Here is a 12647-nt window from a genome sequence, read left to right as displayed (position 1 = left end):
TGAAAACTGGTTTTCACAAAAATGGTCATAACTTGCACATACAGATTCTGATTGCAATTTTTTTTTAATCAAAACGTAGCTTGGAAGCGGCTCTATAGACCTTGGAGTGACACTTATTTATTTTTGTTCAAGGGTGTCTGAAACTAGCTTTTTGGCAGTTCTGGGAGAAAAGGATCAAAGTTTTGGACATAGTTTTCATTTTTTAAATATCTTGATCACTTGGGACAATTGAGATATATAAGACCTTAGGAACAAAGTAGAGTTGGGTTTTCAACATAGCACTGCCTAGAAACATACCATTCAAGAGTTGACATCTACAACTTAAAAGAAGAGCTGATTTTATGGGTTGGCTTAACTTTTTTTATTATTTGAAAGTATACACAGATTTCACACATTTCTAGAAAAGAGCACAAGATTCAAAGGAGTTCAATAGGTTCAGGACAAGTTGAAAAGCATTTTTGCAATTTTTGAAGAGAGTATTTTTAGGTAGTAGGTTGGGTTTGTGCAAACACTCAATTTGTTTTTTATTTCATGCTTTTAAGATCTGGTGGCTTTTATAACTCGAAGACTAGGTGAGAGAGTAGCATCTCATTAGATGAGAGGATCAATCAAAAACTTATAGCAGAGCTTATGGAAGTCCTAGAGCATATCATTAAGGACTACGTGTTTGATACAACTTCAGAGTCTTCTCGTTTTCACAAAATGGCTTCTGATCTACTTGAGATAACTAGTTCTAGCAAAGTGCCACTAAAGGTGGTGGATTTACAACATGAACTTAGTGTACCAATATGAAAACCAATTTGGAGCAAAGATCTATGCAGATCTCTACAATCAATTTATTTGTCAAATTGATGATCATGCAATGGGATTCATTGATAAGCCAATTGTGAAGTATCTAAATGATAGATATGTGGACCGCATTGGTGTCACAGTGGTAGAGGATCCAGACCTAGTATACAACTTAGGATGAGTGGTATCTGAAAACCGAAGAGATGTAGTGCATGAATCCATATTCAAAACATCTATGAAGGTCCATTCCTTGAAAACAAAACATGCCTTGACAGAGATACATCCATAGCTCTCTAATGGACATTCATAGGAGAAGATATCAATATGTATAGAAGTATGTCTATTGGATGCAAAGCAATCAAGAAAGAGAAGATCCTTCAACAACTAAATCAGATATTGTCTTGATCTTACACAAGATTGGATACAAATTTGAAGGTGTGTCAAAAAAGAAATTTTGAAAGATCACTTTTTGTGGGATTCTAGTGATTGACCAATTGACCATACCAAGTGATCCTAGTGTAAGCCTAGAGCCAAGAACCTTAAAACCCATAGTTGTTGTTGAAACACCAACAAAGCTGAGAAAATGACCAAGAGTTAGAAGAGTAGATTCTACCACAAGAACAACCAGAGTGGAGGATACTCTTCCAAAGAGAACTGTAGATAGAGGTGGCTTTACATTCATTATAGGAGGGTCATCTATGCCACACCATATTGAGTGGGTAATGCTAGATGAAACTACAAGAGAAGTATTGAAATATGTATCTTGAGCAACAACACCCACAGTGTATGAGGATACTTTCCCAAGAGCTCTGGGAGTGATGAGATATGTCACTGAGTGAAGTCCCATGCGTCCTTTTCAAGTTGCAAAATCCATGGCATCAGAGTATAATGGATTAGAGGATCCCCATGCACATTCTGCATCATTTAAGCAAGTGTTGAGAGTTGAACACACTGACTAATCTTCACATTCACTTTGAAGGTTTTGGATTAAATTTGGAAGGCACCTCCTTACATGGTTCCAACATTTGAAAAAGGAAGAGTATGGAAATATAGAAGCACTATTGCAAGACTTTGTAGAGGATTTTTCCATGCAAGGGATTAAGCACAATATAGTGTTGTAAATCCATTCTTTTGAGTAGAAAAACGATGAGAGAGTACAAGAGGCTACGTTCAATTCAAGCATTATATTTCCACCATGAGAGAAACCCTAGGAGGATTTCCAAGTAGTGTTATATATTGAGGGTATTAAAAATGAGCACTTCAAGAAGGACCTGCACTTGAAAAAATGTGTGACATTAGATGAAGTAACAAAAGAAGTTATCTATTTTGTAGACAACTGCATGATCTTCAGAGAGACACAAAAAATATATATAACTTTAGATGACTCATGAGCTACAGCTAGTGATGCAAATGCATGGATGACAACATCGATACAGGAGCAAGTCAATAGGGATCATCTTGCAAATGAACTTATGAAGAGAATGGATCATGCCTTAGGAATCTAGAGCAAGAGAGTACCACCAGTAAGCCATTGCTTGACATGTGGAGAAGACCATCCAATGACACATTTGTGCCCCTTGTTGCCACAACAATATACTAGACAGAATTGGTGTGCGATTGAGAATAAGTGGACAACATACCACTGCGGAATGTTACTACAATAGAAATCAAGTTAGGTAAGGGCTTTAACCCATCACTGAATCCTTAATATTAGCATAATAGGACAGTAGCACCACCACCAAGATATGCCCTAGGATCAATGAATACTAAACTAGGAGTTGAAAGACCAAGACCAATGTTGGGACACCAACCGCCACTACCAAGTGAAGATCAAGCAACTGTGAGGTATATGTATCTAGACCAATACCGGAAAAACAATTGCTTAGTCCCAATATAGACATATTACAAAGAGGAAAGCCATAGGTGCCACCATATATATGATCATAACCCACCATTGATTACTTACCCTCTAGTAATCCTCACTTGAGAATGGGGAGTGTATCTTAGAGTGAAGGGATTAGGTTGAGTCAAGGAACACTAATGTTCATAGTCAATCAAGGAGAGGCTAAACAAAACGCATATCCCCAAAGACCATCTATCGAAGAACAATCAAAACAAGGAATCCTAGGACCTAGTTTCAAATGTCAAGGAAACCATTTGGTTGGTAATTACCCAACTGACCAAACTAATGGTGCAAAAAATGTTTTTAATGTGACTACTAATTCTTTGCAAGCAATAGGCATGTTGGACGGATACACCGCGACGGACATCAGCACAACGAGAACTCATCTAACAAGATTTGTCAGCTAAGGACGAAGCTTGACCCGCACGCGCATGGAAGCAAGCATAGGGTGTTAATCTACACTTGACCGACTCCTAACTAATTCCTACAGAGGTCTCTACCCAATGTCTAAGCTACAGCCTTTAGGAGTGCATAAGAGGAGATTTCCTACAATGCTTTCTAGAGCCAAATACCCATCAAACAATCTCAAAACGCCACAGAACTTGAAGGAGACCCTACAAACACCAATAGGTCGCTCTCCCTAAGGTCTCTGAACCAAAATCCCAACCCTAAACACCCGCAAAATCGCGTAGGATGTCTGGCTAAAATTTGCAAGTCATCCTTTCCAAAAACTAAAGTTCCTAATGTGTAGCTCTACTCAATGCGAACATGTGGATATGATGAAATGCAAAAACGGATAATGTATGCTCACCGAATCACCAGATGAAGCTCGTAGATAGAGCTCGCAAAACTGGACCGTACGCGCGCAATGTAGGTATTGGCACGTAGCTCTTGTCGGGGGCAACACGCTGCAGTTCTCCACACTCGATTCCGACCACCGGTGTGTGCGTAGAATCAAGATGATGCTCTCACTCTCTCTCTCGTACACAGTACGCTCACTCATAGACTTCAAACTTTTAAAAAAATGACAAAGGTCTTTCATTAAGGTCAAAAAGTGGTATAAATACCTTACAATCTCAAACCCTAATGTTCCAATTTAACCATCTACTCAATCTAAATGTCAAAACTGGGATACAATCTGGAAACTTCTGTAAGCCCCAATATTTACAAAGGTGAAATGTCGGGTTTTCTCAATAAATGAATAATTACAAAAAATAATAATCCATTGAGCAACCATTTTCCATAGGGTGTGTCTAGCTTCTAACACTCCCCCCCTCCTCTTTCATGTCATCCCCGACATGGCTGTTGAGCTGCTTCCTCATCTTAGGCTTTCTCTCATCTTGAGCAGTGACTCATATCTTTCATGTTGAGCTAGTAGCGTCGGGCCGAATATATCTGTGCTGATTGTGAAGAAGCCGGTGTAGAAAGCTTCTTCAAAGGCCTGGAGGCGATAGGATGGCAAAAACATAATCCTTTGATACAATGCATGTATCACCTCCTTGGAAGGTTGACCAGACATATCCTATGCACATCTGTATGTATCTTGAAAGAAGAAGATACTGTCTGTCGCCTGGCCTGGTTTGAACGTCTCGAAGACTGCCAAAAGTGTTTTGCAAATATTTCTCATCATAATGCAAGATAGGTCAGGCGAGCCAGTGAACAATTTGATGGCGCCCGTTAGGGTTTTCACCATGTATTGAACACTTATTCTCTCACCTACCTTCAAGCCTGGCAGCTTCGAGCAATTTAGCCAAGTAGGTTGGCTTCTTTGCAATACATCATGGGCCTTCCATGTCCGCATCCTTGGTAGAGGGCAGAAACTTAGGTTATCTCTGATGACTTTAGGTGCCTCTACTAGATGGATTAGATATTGTGGATATTTTGTCAGCCATGCCTTTCTCCACGTGGGTTGAGAGTCGACTATCAACAATACCACTTCAGGCTTGGAGATGTCTGCTTTGTACAGTGGCACTGTTGGCTCCTCTCTGATCCGCTTGTTGATTGTGGCAGCTTCATATTTCAGCAGAGGATATGGGAGAGAGGGCTGTAGCCATTCATGACGAAGGTTGTTGGCATCTATCTGCTGAATAGTCATTGATTTAAAGACCCTATGCTCCCATTCCAAGGCTTCTTTTGCTGTGTCTTTGACTGCTACTTCTATTGCCTTTTGTAGCTTCTCTTCTTCTTCTTGTGTCAGATCTTGTGGCTCTTGTGAGGGTCCTACAAGGATTTCCTCTTGCATGGTGGCGTCCATTGGATCTGCCACATTCTCTATGTCTATTCTCTCCATGGCTGCTAGCCCGGTGCTAAACTGCTCTTCTGTTTGCTGCTAGCCTCTCAGCTCTTCTATTTGCTTCTGAAATGTCTTCTTTTCTGCTTCATCTTGCTCTCCCATATTCACAAGGAGGTCGTTCAAATCAGCATTTATCTTTTCCGCCTCCTCGAGCTTTCTCTTGATGGCTTCTAGCTCCTTCTTCATGGCTGTGTTTTCTTCTTCCATGCGGTTTTTCATAACCACTGAGCCCTCAGCCATTATCAGCCTCTGATTTTTCTCTAAGGTTAACTCCTTTTGGAGCTCTTTCATTTGTTCTTCATAAAGCTCCGTCTCTGAAGTGGTGTGAGTGGAGCTAGCAGTTCTGACTCTGGCAGGAGATGCCCGCAGCCATTGGATGGTTTGATCTTTGACTTTCATATGGTCTTTAAGCTCTATTACCTCATCGTGGCTCGTCTCATTCTCTAGCTCTGCCTTTTCCTTGGCATTTCTCAGTGTTTCCACTTCCTTGGATTCTTCAGCAAGTTGTAGGGTTAGGTTGTCCCTTTCCCTCTCTGCATCTTTCAATGTCTTGCTGAGTTTTTTGTATTCTTCTTCAGCTCTTTGCAGTCTTTGAGCTGCTGCCTGATTCTCTCGTTCCATCTCCTGGCATCTTTGCAATGCCGTGGCTAGACTGGCTTGTAGCTCTGCTTGTTTCTCTATCTGTTCTTGGCTCTGTCTTCGTAGTGTGTCTACTTCGGATTTGATTTGCACTTGGGTGGTTTTGAGATTAGCAACCTCACTTTCCGTGGCCATTGATTGTGCCCTGAGCCCAGTTAGCTTGTTCATCACCACATCCCAATCATTGGTGGGTGGCTGCAGTTCCACTTTATTAGTGGCCATCTCTTTTAGTTCCACTAACCGCAGGCTCTGCATCTGTTCTTTGGGCCTTGTGCTTGCCAAGTCAAAGCTACTGTAGCTGCCTCTTCTCTTGAATATCCCGCAGCTAGTAGATCACGAAATGTGTTAAACCTTCTTTCCTCTGGATCTATCTTTTCCTCTTTCTGTTCATCTTCTTCTTGCTTCTCTTGCTCTTGGATCTTTTCTTGCTTTGATTCTTCGTGTTCATAGATGTGTCTAGCTCCTCCTTTTGTTGGGTTTGTGGAGGGCTACGAGGAGGTGGTGATGGCAGTGGGTTGGACTCCGGGCTTGATGGTGGAGTTGGTGGCTTGTTCTTGAAGTCCCGTTCCACCTTGGTCTTTCACTCTCTTTCGTGGCCTTCCTGCTCTTCTAGCAGTTGCCGTCATACTTCATCCACTTCTTCTTTTGTAAATGGGATGTTTTCTGCCGTAGCATCCAAAATCTCAAAATTCTTAATGTAATCTTCCAATCTATCTCTATGCACCCTTTGGGATGATCCCGACATGGCTTCCAGGGACGGCTTCCATAACTCACTCAAATCTCACTTGAGGGCTCTTTCTGCTCTGAAGCTTTCCATTAATCTTTCGAGCCCTACCGCTTTCTGTGATTTTGTCTCTTTGATCGGCACTTGTACAGTTTCCTTCTTTCCTTTCTTCAACTTTGGCTGCTCCTTTTTCATGGTCTCTAACCGGCGCTTCAATCTTGTGGCAACTCTGGGTGCTTTGGGCTGTCCATCCTCTTTATCTTCTTTGAGCCTTAGCCAGTCATTCTGTGATGGAGGGTCAGACCATCTTCCCTTGGCGTGCAATGCCCCATAAACCACTTTCGTTATCAGCTCACCCGGCACAATGTAGGTGGGGTTCTTGTTGCCCATCTTCAATAGATTGTCGTGGATATAGGCAACATATCTGCATTGCCCAGGTGAAGGTGGTGGCAATCTCTCCAGGCGGCATTCTGTACTTTTGTGGCCGCTTTATACACATGTGGAAATATTGGTTGTAACTTAAGCTAAAGGTCAGTAGGGACTAAACCCACTAGAAAGCCATAGTACATTGCACAGAATACTGCTTAAATTGGATTAAGAGCCTAAAGTAACCATTGATTATTAGGAAGGCATTCCCCATGGTATCAAGAGAAGATCTCTAAGTCTTAACTAGCTTAGTCAGAGTGCTTGATTGTGAAACCTAGACAAGGGATTATGACAATAGAATCTAATGTTTATACTAAGAAAATGTGCGGAATATTACTCTACCAATCACAATTAAAGCAGACAAACATGGATGCAAAAAAAAGGACAAGGGGCAATGCTAATGGAGAAGAAACACCTGTTCGTGTTGATGATCGCGCTTGATTTGAAGAGTAAATGAGAGAAAGACTCCATGAAGTTCCAAATACTAACAACGAGAGATGTATCATCCATTCTAACTCCTCGAAATTCCTCTCACATGCTAGCGTACCTACAAAATCCCATTCATAGGCAAGCACTACAAAGACTATGTGAAACACTTGTGAAAAGTAAAGAGGGTACCTCTCATCCAAGGTAGGAGTGGATGGCTCTAGCATACTAGCCATGTATATACACACAAATAGATGATGGTTAGAGTGCAAATATTATAAGGGTCATGTCAAAAGGTCGTGTCCTTGTGCATAATGTGTTTTTATGATTTTGTGTCATATATAGAACTTATAAGTTTCTAGATTATGGTTTGGTGGCTCTTGCTCTTTCACTTTTTTATCTTATTTTTTTGAGTATAAGGCTCTATATATACATTCCCTAAGATTGGAAGATTGAGAGGTCAGGGTTGAAGGTTAAGAGGGGAGTAAGTAAATGATGAATATCAGCAAACACTCCCCCCTTCCTTGGGTAGATTTTTCCTTTTGAAATGATTTCGTCACCTTTTGAAACCAATTGTTCCAAGTTGTCTTGGGTGAAGACTTTGACCAATAGTTTTTGACCGCCCTAGGAATTTCATCTAGTTGCAAGGGTGGTAAGGTACTCTCCCATGAATTTATTTGCAACGTTGTTGTCGGTGGAGAACTTACAACAGGAGGTAAAAACTTTTTCTTGTTTGTGTGGATATGTACATTGGTGGGTGGAGGTTGTGTCAAAGCTTCATTCATTATTTATATGGTTGAGCTGATCAAAACAAGCCTTTCTCGCTTGGGAACTCATACTAGCTCCCGATCCAATGTATAGTGCTTTGTGATTTTTCCATTCCCATGATCTTCCATCGGCTTTGTTGTCACAAGATTTGACTCACATGGGTCAGGTGAGACAGGTAAGAACATAATTTACATTTTGGCACCCAGATTTGATCATTTCCTTGATAGTAGCCTTGGGATTCCAATAGTCGTTTAGGAATCCAACAAAACGTTCTTTTACATCTCTGGGAGCGAGTGGGGTGTTTCTTACAAGGCTCCTATTTTTTAGCATCACCCATGGTTGCTAAAGAAGCTTTAGGGACCCACTTGTATGTTTTCTTAGTTATATTGTGATGGGTCTAGTGTGTCTCAAGCTTTGTTTCAACTACAGAAGTTGAAGCTTTACAGGGTTACAGGGACATATGGTTCAACCCCTGGACATGCATTGTTTTTTGTTTTATTTCCTCAAGAGATAATATCTTCGGAACTATGGCTTGAGTGATAGGGCTAAGATTTGGTTTCTATGATGTGACACTCCCTGTCCCCCAATCAATTGTGCATTTGGTCACTGTCATCCCACGTGCATCCTAAGTTTATATTGCCTTCCATGGTTCCAGCAGGCATGGCCAAAAAGTCTTGACCTGCAAACCCGTTTTCATAACTGACAAAAGTGTGCCAGATACCAAAAATCGTAGTTTTTTTCTTGTTGAAACCCTTGAATTAGATAGTACTCAGAGATAGGGATGGATTTCCTAACTGACACCACACCCCATATGATAGCAGATTATACTTAGCACCCGTGTCCAATAAGGCATTACATAGCACTTTTCCATAGGCGCTATTTAGTTCAATAGGGTATCGTAGAGGTGTGTCATAGTCCAACGAATCATCCTCGGTTTCAACGTGGAATGCATGTGTAACTCCAAGGTTGGCCTCTCGTTGGCATCTAATGCGTTGTTGTCACTCTTTAGCCTCAGCTTCAGCTTGTATCTTCTTTAACTATGCTTTTGCCTTGGCTACCTTTTTTTAATGGATGGCACGTAGCTCCTCTTGGCTTAAAGGATCATAATATCTTTTAAATTTTATCCCATTGAGGAATCTAATGGTTTGAACTCCATTAAGAGTCTCCACACACAAATGGTGCCTTGTGGGGTGATTTCACATACTCTATATGGTCCTTTTCCTGCATATTTTAACTTTTTCTTCTTGTTTTGCACTCCATACATAAGGACTTTATCACCAACATTGATATCTTTGTTTTTAAGATGACGGTCAAACCATTTCTTCCTCCTATCTGTCTCCACAACTGCATTTTGCATAGCTAATTGTCTTTCTTCATCTAACCTCTCAAGGATATATAAGAGCCCAACTAAAGGGTTACCATCCCAACCATCTTGTGAAGCTAAGCAAATACTAGAAATTACAAACTCCCATGGCATAACTGATTCTTGGCCATATACCATTTTGAATGGTGTACAATTGATACCCACTTTGTAGGAAGTACGGTAAGCCCATAGAGCTGATGTTAGCTTCAAATCCCAATCTGTGTGATGAGCTTCCACTGTTTTGGTCAAGATAGAAATTAAGGTCTTGTTAGTGCTATCAGCTTGGCCATTGGCTTGTGGATAATACGGTGTAGACTTATGGTGAGATCATGAACTTTGTTGTGAGTTCCTTTAGCAATCCATTTATAAAATAAGTACCGTTGTCACTCACAATTTCAAAGGGACAACCAAATCTTGTAATAATGTTATCAAAGAGAAACTTGGCAGTTGAAGTTGCACCAGCCCTAGCTTCCACCCACTTTGTCACATAGTCAGTGGCAACAATAATATATCGAGATTGAGTGTTACGAGTTGTCGGACTAATTGGGCTTACAAAGTCTAAACCCCATTTTTCAAATGGTTGAGTCACTTTAACAGGATGGAAGGGCATCTTATCCTTTTGTTGTGTGATCTTGTAACGTTGGCAGTCATCACATCCTTTTGCAAAAAGTGATGTATCCTTGAGTAAGGTAGGCCACCAATAGCCTGATTGCAATACTTTTCTATCAGTTAGTTTACCTGAGAAATTTCCTCCGGCTATACCCATGTGGGATTCTTGTACTATGTATAAATACTTATCCTCATGAGCACATCTAAGAATATTGTCCTTCCCTAGCTTGTAGAGAGCTCCTACAATTAGAGAATGCGGTTCACATTCTTTTAACACTTTTCAAACTATATCCTTACAAAGCTCTTTGGGTGGAGAACCATTAACTAAAAAGTTCACAAACTTCTCACTCCATTCAGGCATGGTCTCGACTAGGAATAGGGAAGTATCGGGCAATGCATCATCGACTCCATTAGGGGCTTCACCACTGGGTATGCGAGACAAATGATTCACCATGACATGTCTTTTACCAAGTCTCACCACAACAGTAAAATCAAACTCAAGAAGAATCAACAATCATCGTGTATTTCTTCCCGTGAAACAAGGTTTATTTACTAGATACAAAGAACACGTAGAAAACAAACTTGTTGGCAAGGAGGTAGTAGGTGAAATTTCTTTACTACATAAATCATAGCTAAACCTTCTCGCTCTGTAGTGGTGTAGTTTCTCTCAACATCATCCAATTGACGACTCACAAAGCTAATGCGGTAGTCCAGTTTATGTTCTCCTGGTACTATGCTGACCATAGCAAACTGAGCACCATTGTTGCTCCCTTCTTAGATATATATGATTGTTTTGCGGAGCACGATTGTCTCTAAGACTCCCTTGAATGGCCTTTGTGAGATCTACTAAAGTCATCTCAGATATCTTTGGCTCCTTAGAAATAGGATTTAGAGTCATTGGCTGATGCCTCGATGCTTGCGAGATAGTAGATTTAGGCTCAACAGACACTCCTTCTCCTTGAATCATTAAATTATCCTCCAATTGGATCACATTGGTGGTGACTGCTTTCCAAGTGGTGATACCTCTAATGACTAGGCCATTGTAGATATCCTCATGTCGTAATCCCCTAATGAATCTATCAAGCATTTGGTTATTATTGAAGCGCTCATCTTCAAGCGACTATAAAGTCTCTCACAGACTCTCCTTTCTCTCATTGGGCTTTCTGGAGCTTAGATGCTACACCCCAAAGAACTCCCTCTTGTATGTATTTGTTAACCCTCATGGACACCCTATTCACCTATGACAGATGTTAAGTATGGAGCCTGATTTACCCTTGTAATTTTCTGTGGTAAAAGTGCACATTTGTAAGGCCCCCATTATGAGGAGAAGCCATCGTGCGTGAAGGAAAATCATTCACCGGAAACCAAAATTTTCACGGACAAGAATTAGGGGCAACTTTAAAGGCCTCGAGGGCAGAGGCCCCCGACTCCGCCCCCGAGACTTTTTTTTTCGCCGGAATATTCTTTTTCGCCGGAATATTATGGCCGGCCGGCGGCCGGAAAGTGGTCGGAAAAAAACCGGTCGGTTGGCCGATGGCCGGTGGTCGAAAGTCAATGGCCGGTGGCTGGTGGCCGGTGGTTGAATTCAAAAGCGGACTTGTCTTCTCAAGGGCGGCCACACATGGGCGGATTGGAGGGTCCGATTTGGACTTATTCGCACAAGGGCGGCTACACATGGCTGTCTCTCATAAGAGAGGGCAGCCCTTTTGGCCTATAAAAGGAGGCCATTTCTACACACATTTCATAGTGTGAAGTTGATGCAACAAGGTGAGTGTGAGGTGGTGAGAGTGAAGCAAGGCGGGAGCTCCATTAAGGGTATAATCCCTTTGTAAACTACTTCTTGTTTTGAAGTACTAAAGCCATTGAGTGGCTGCTTTCCCGTGGACGTAGCCCACATTGGGTGAACCACGTATATCGTGTGTACTCTCTCTCTCTCTCTCTACTCTATAATCTTGTGTATATAAATCTGTCTCTCTCCATTAAGTAATCCACTCAATTATCTATTTAGCTACGTCTTATTTCCTAACAATGGAGGCCGTATTATTTTTTTGGTAGAGTCATGGATCGGGCTTGTTGGTCCAATAGATGTGTAGGTGATCGCCGATGAGAGGCGCGCGACTTACCTTATTTTTACAGCAGTTGTGCAACGATCGGCCACTGTGGGTGCCCATGTGTGAATGGACTAAACTCTTATAAAAGGTCCATTTGACCTAAAAATCCTCATTCTCTGAGGTGTGAGCTAAGAAGTGCTCTGGCTACATCTCTGTCTCCTTCTCCTTCTGTTTGTGTGTGTGTGTGTATGCTAGAGAGAGAGAGAGAGAGAGAGAGAGAGAGAGAGAGAGAGAGAGAGAGAGAGAGAGAGAGAGAGAGAGAGTGATCGAGCATTGTGGTGACATCGGCGGTGGCGAGGCAGTAGAGCATGACATCGATGAGAACTCCTTGTTTGCAGCACATGATCCTTCACGACCGCAACATTGAGAGGCGAGTGACACACCATTGTTCTTTGATCTTGCTATGATTCTCTACCTGTTTGTTTGCAGCCTTTTGAGGCTCACACAAGAAAGCTCCCGGCCTTGGACGCATATGGCAAAGCGTACATTTTTGGAACCACTGTCGGGGATAGCGTTTCATTAAGCTTGAGGAGCACTCAGTGCTACCTCTGGAAGCTTTTCTTCTATCTGTTTTTTGTTTTTTGTTGAGGTCTGTG

Source organism: Adiantum capillus-veneris, chromosome 27, assembly GCF_014529385.1.
Source record: "Adiantum capillus-veneris isolate H3 chromosome 27, ASM1452938v2, whole genome shotgun sequence".
Lineage (NCBI taxonomy): Eukaryota > Viridiplantae > Streptophyta > Polypodiopsida > Polypodiales > Pteridaceae > Adiantum > Adiantum capillus-veneris.
This window is presented reverse-complemented; position numbering follows the sequence as displayed.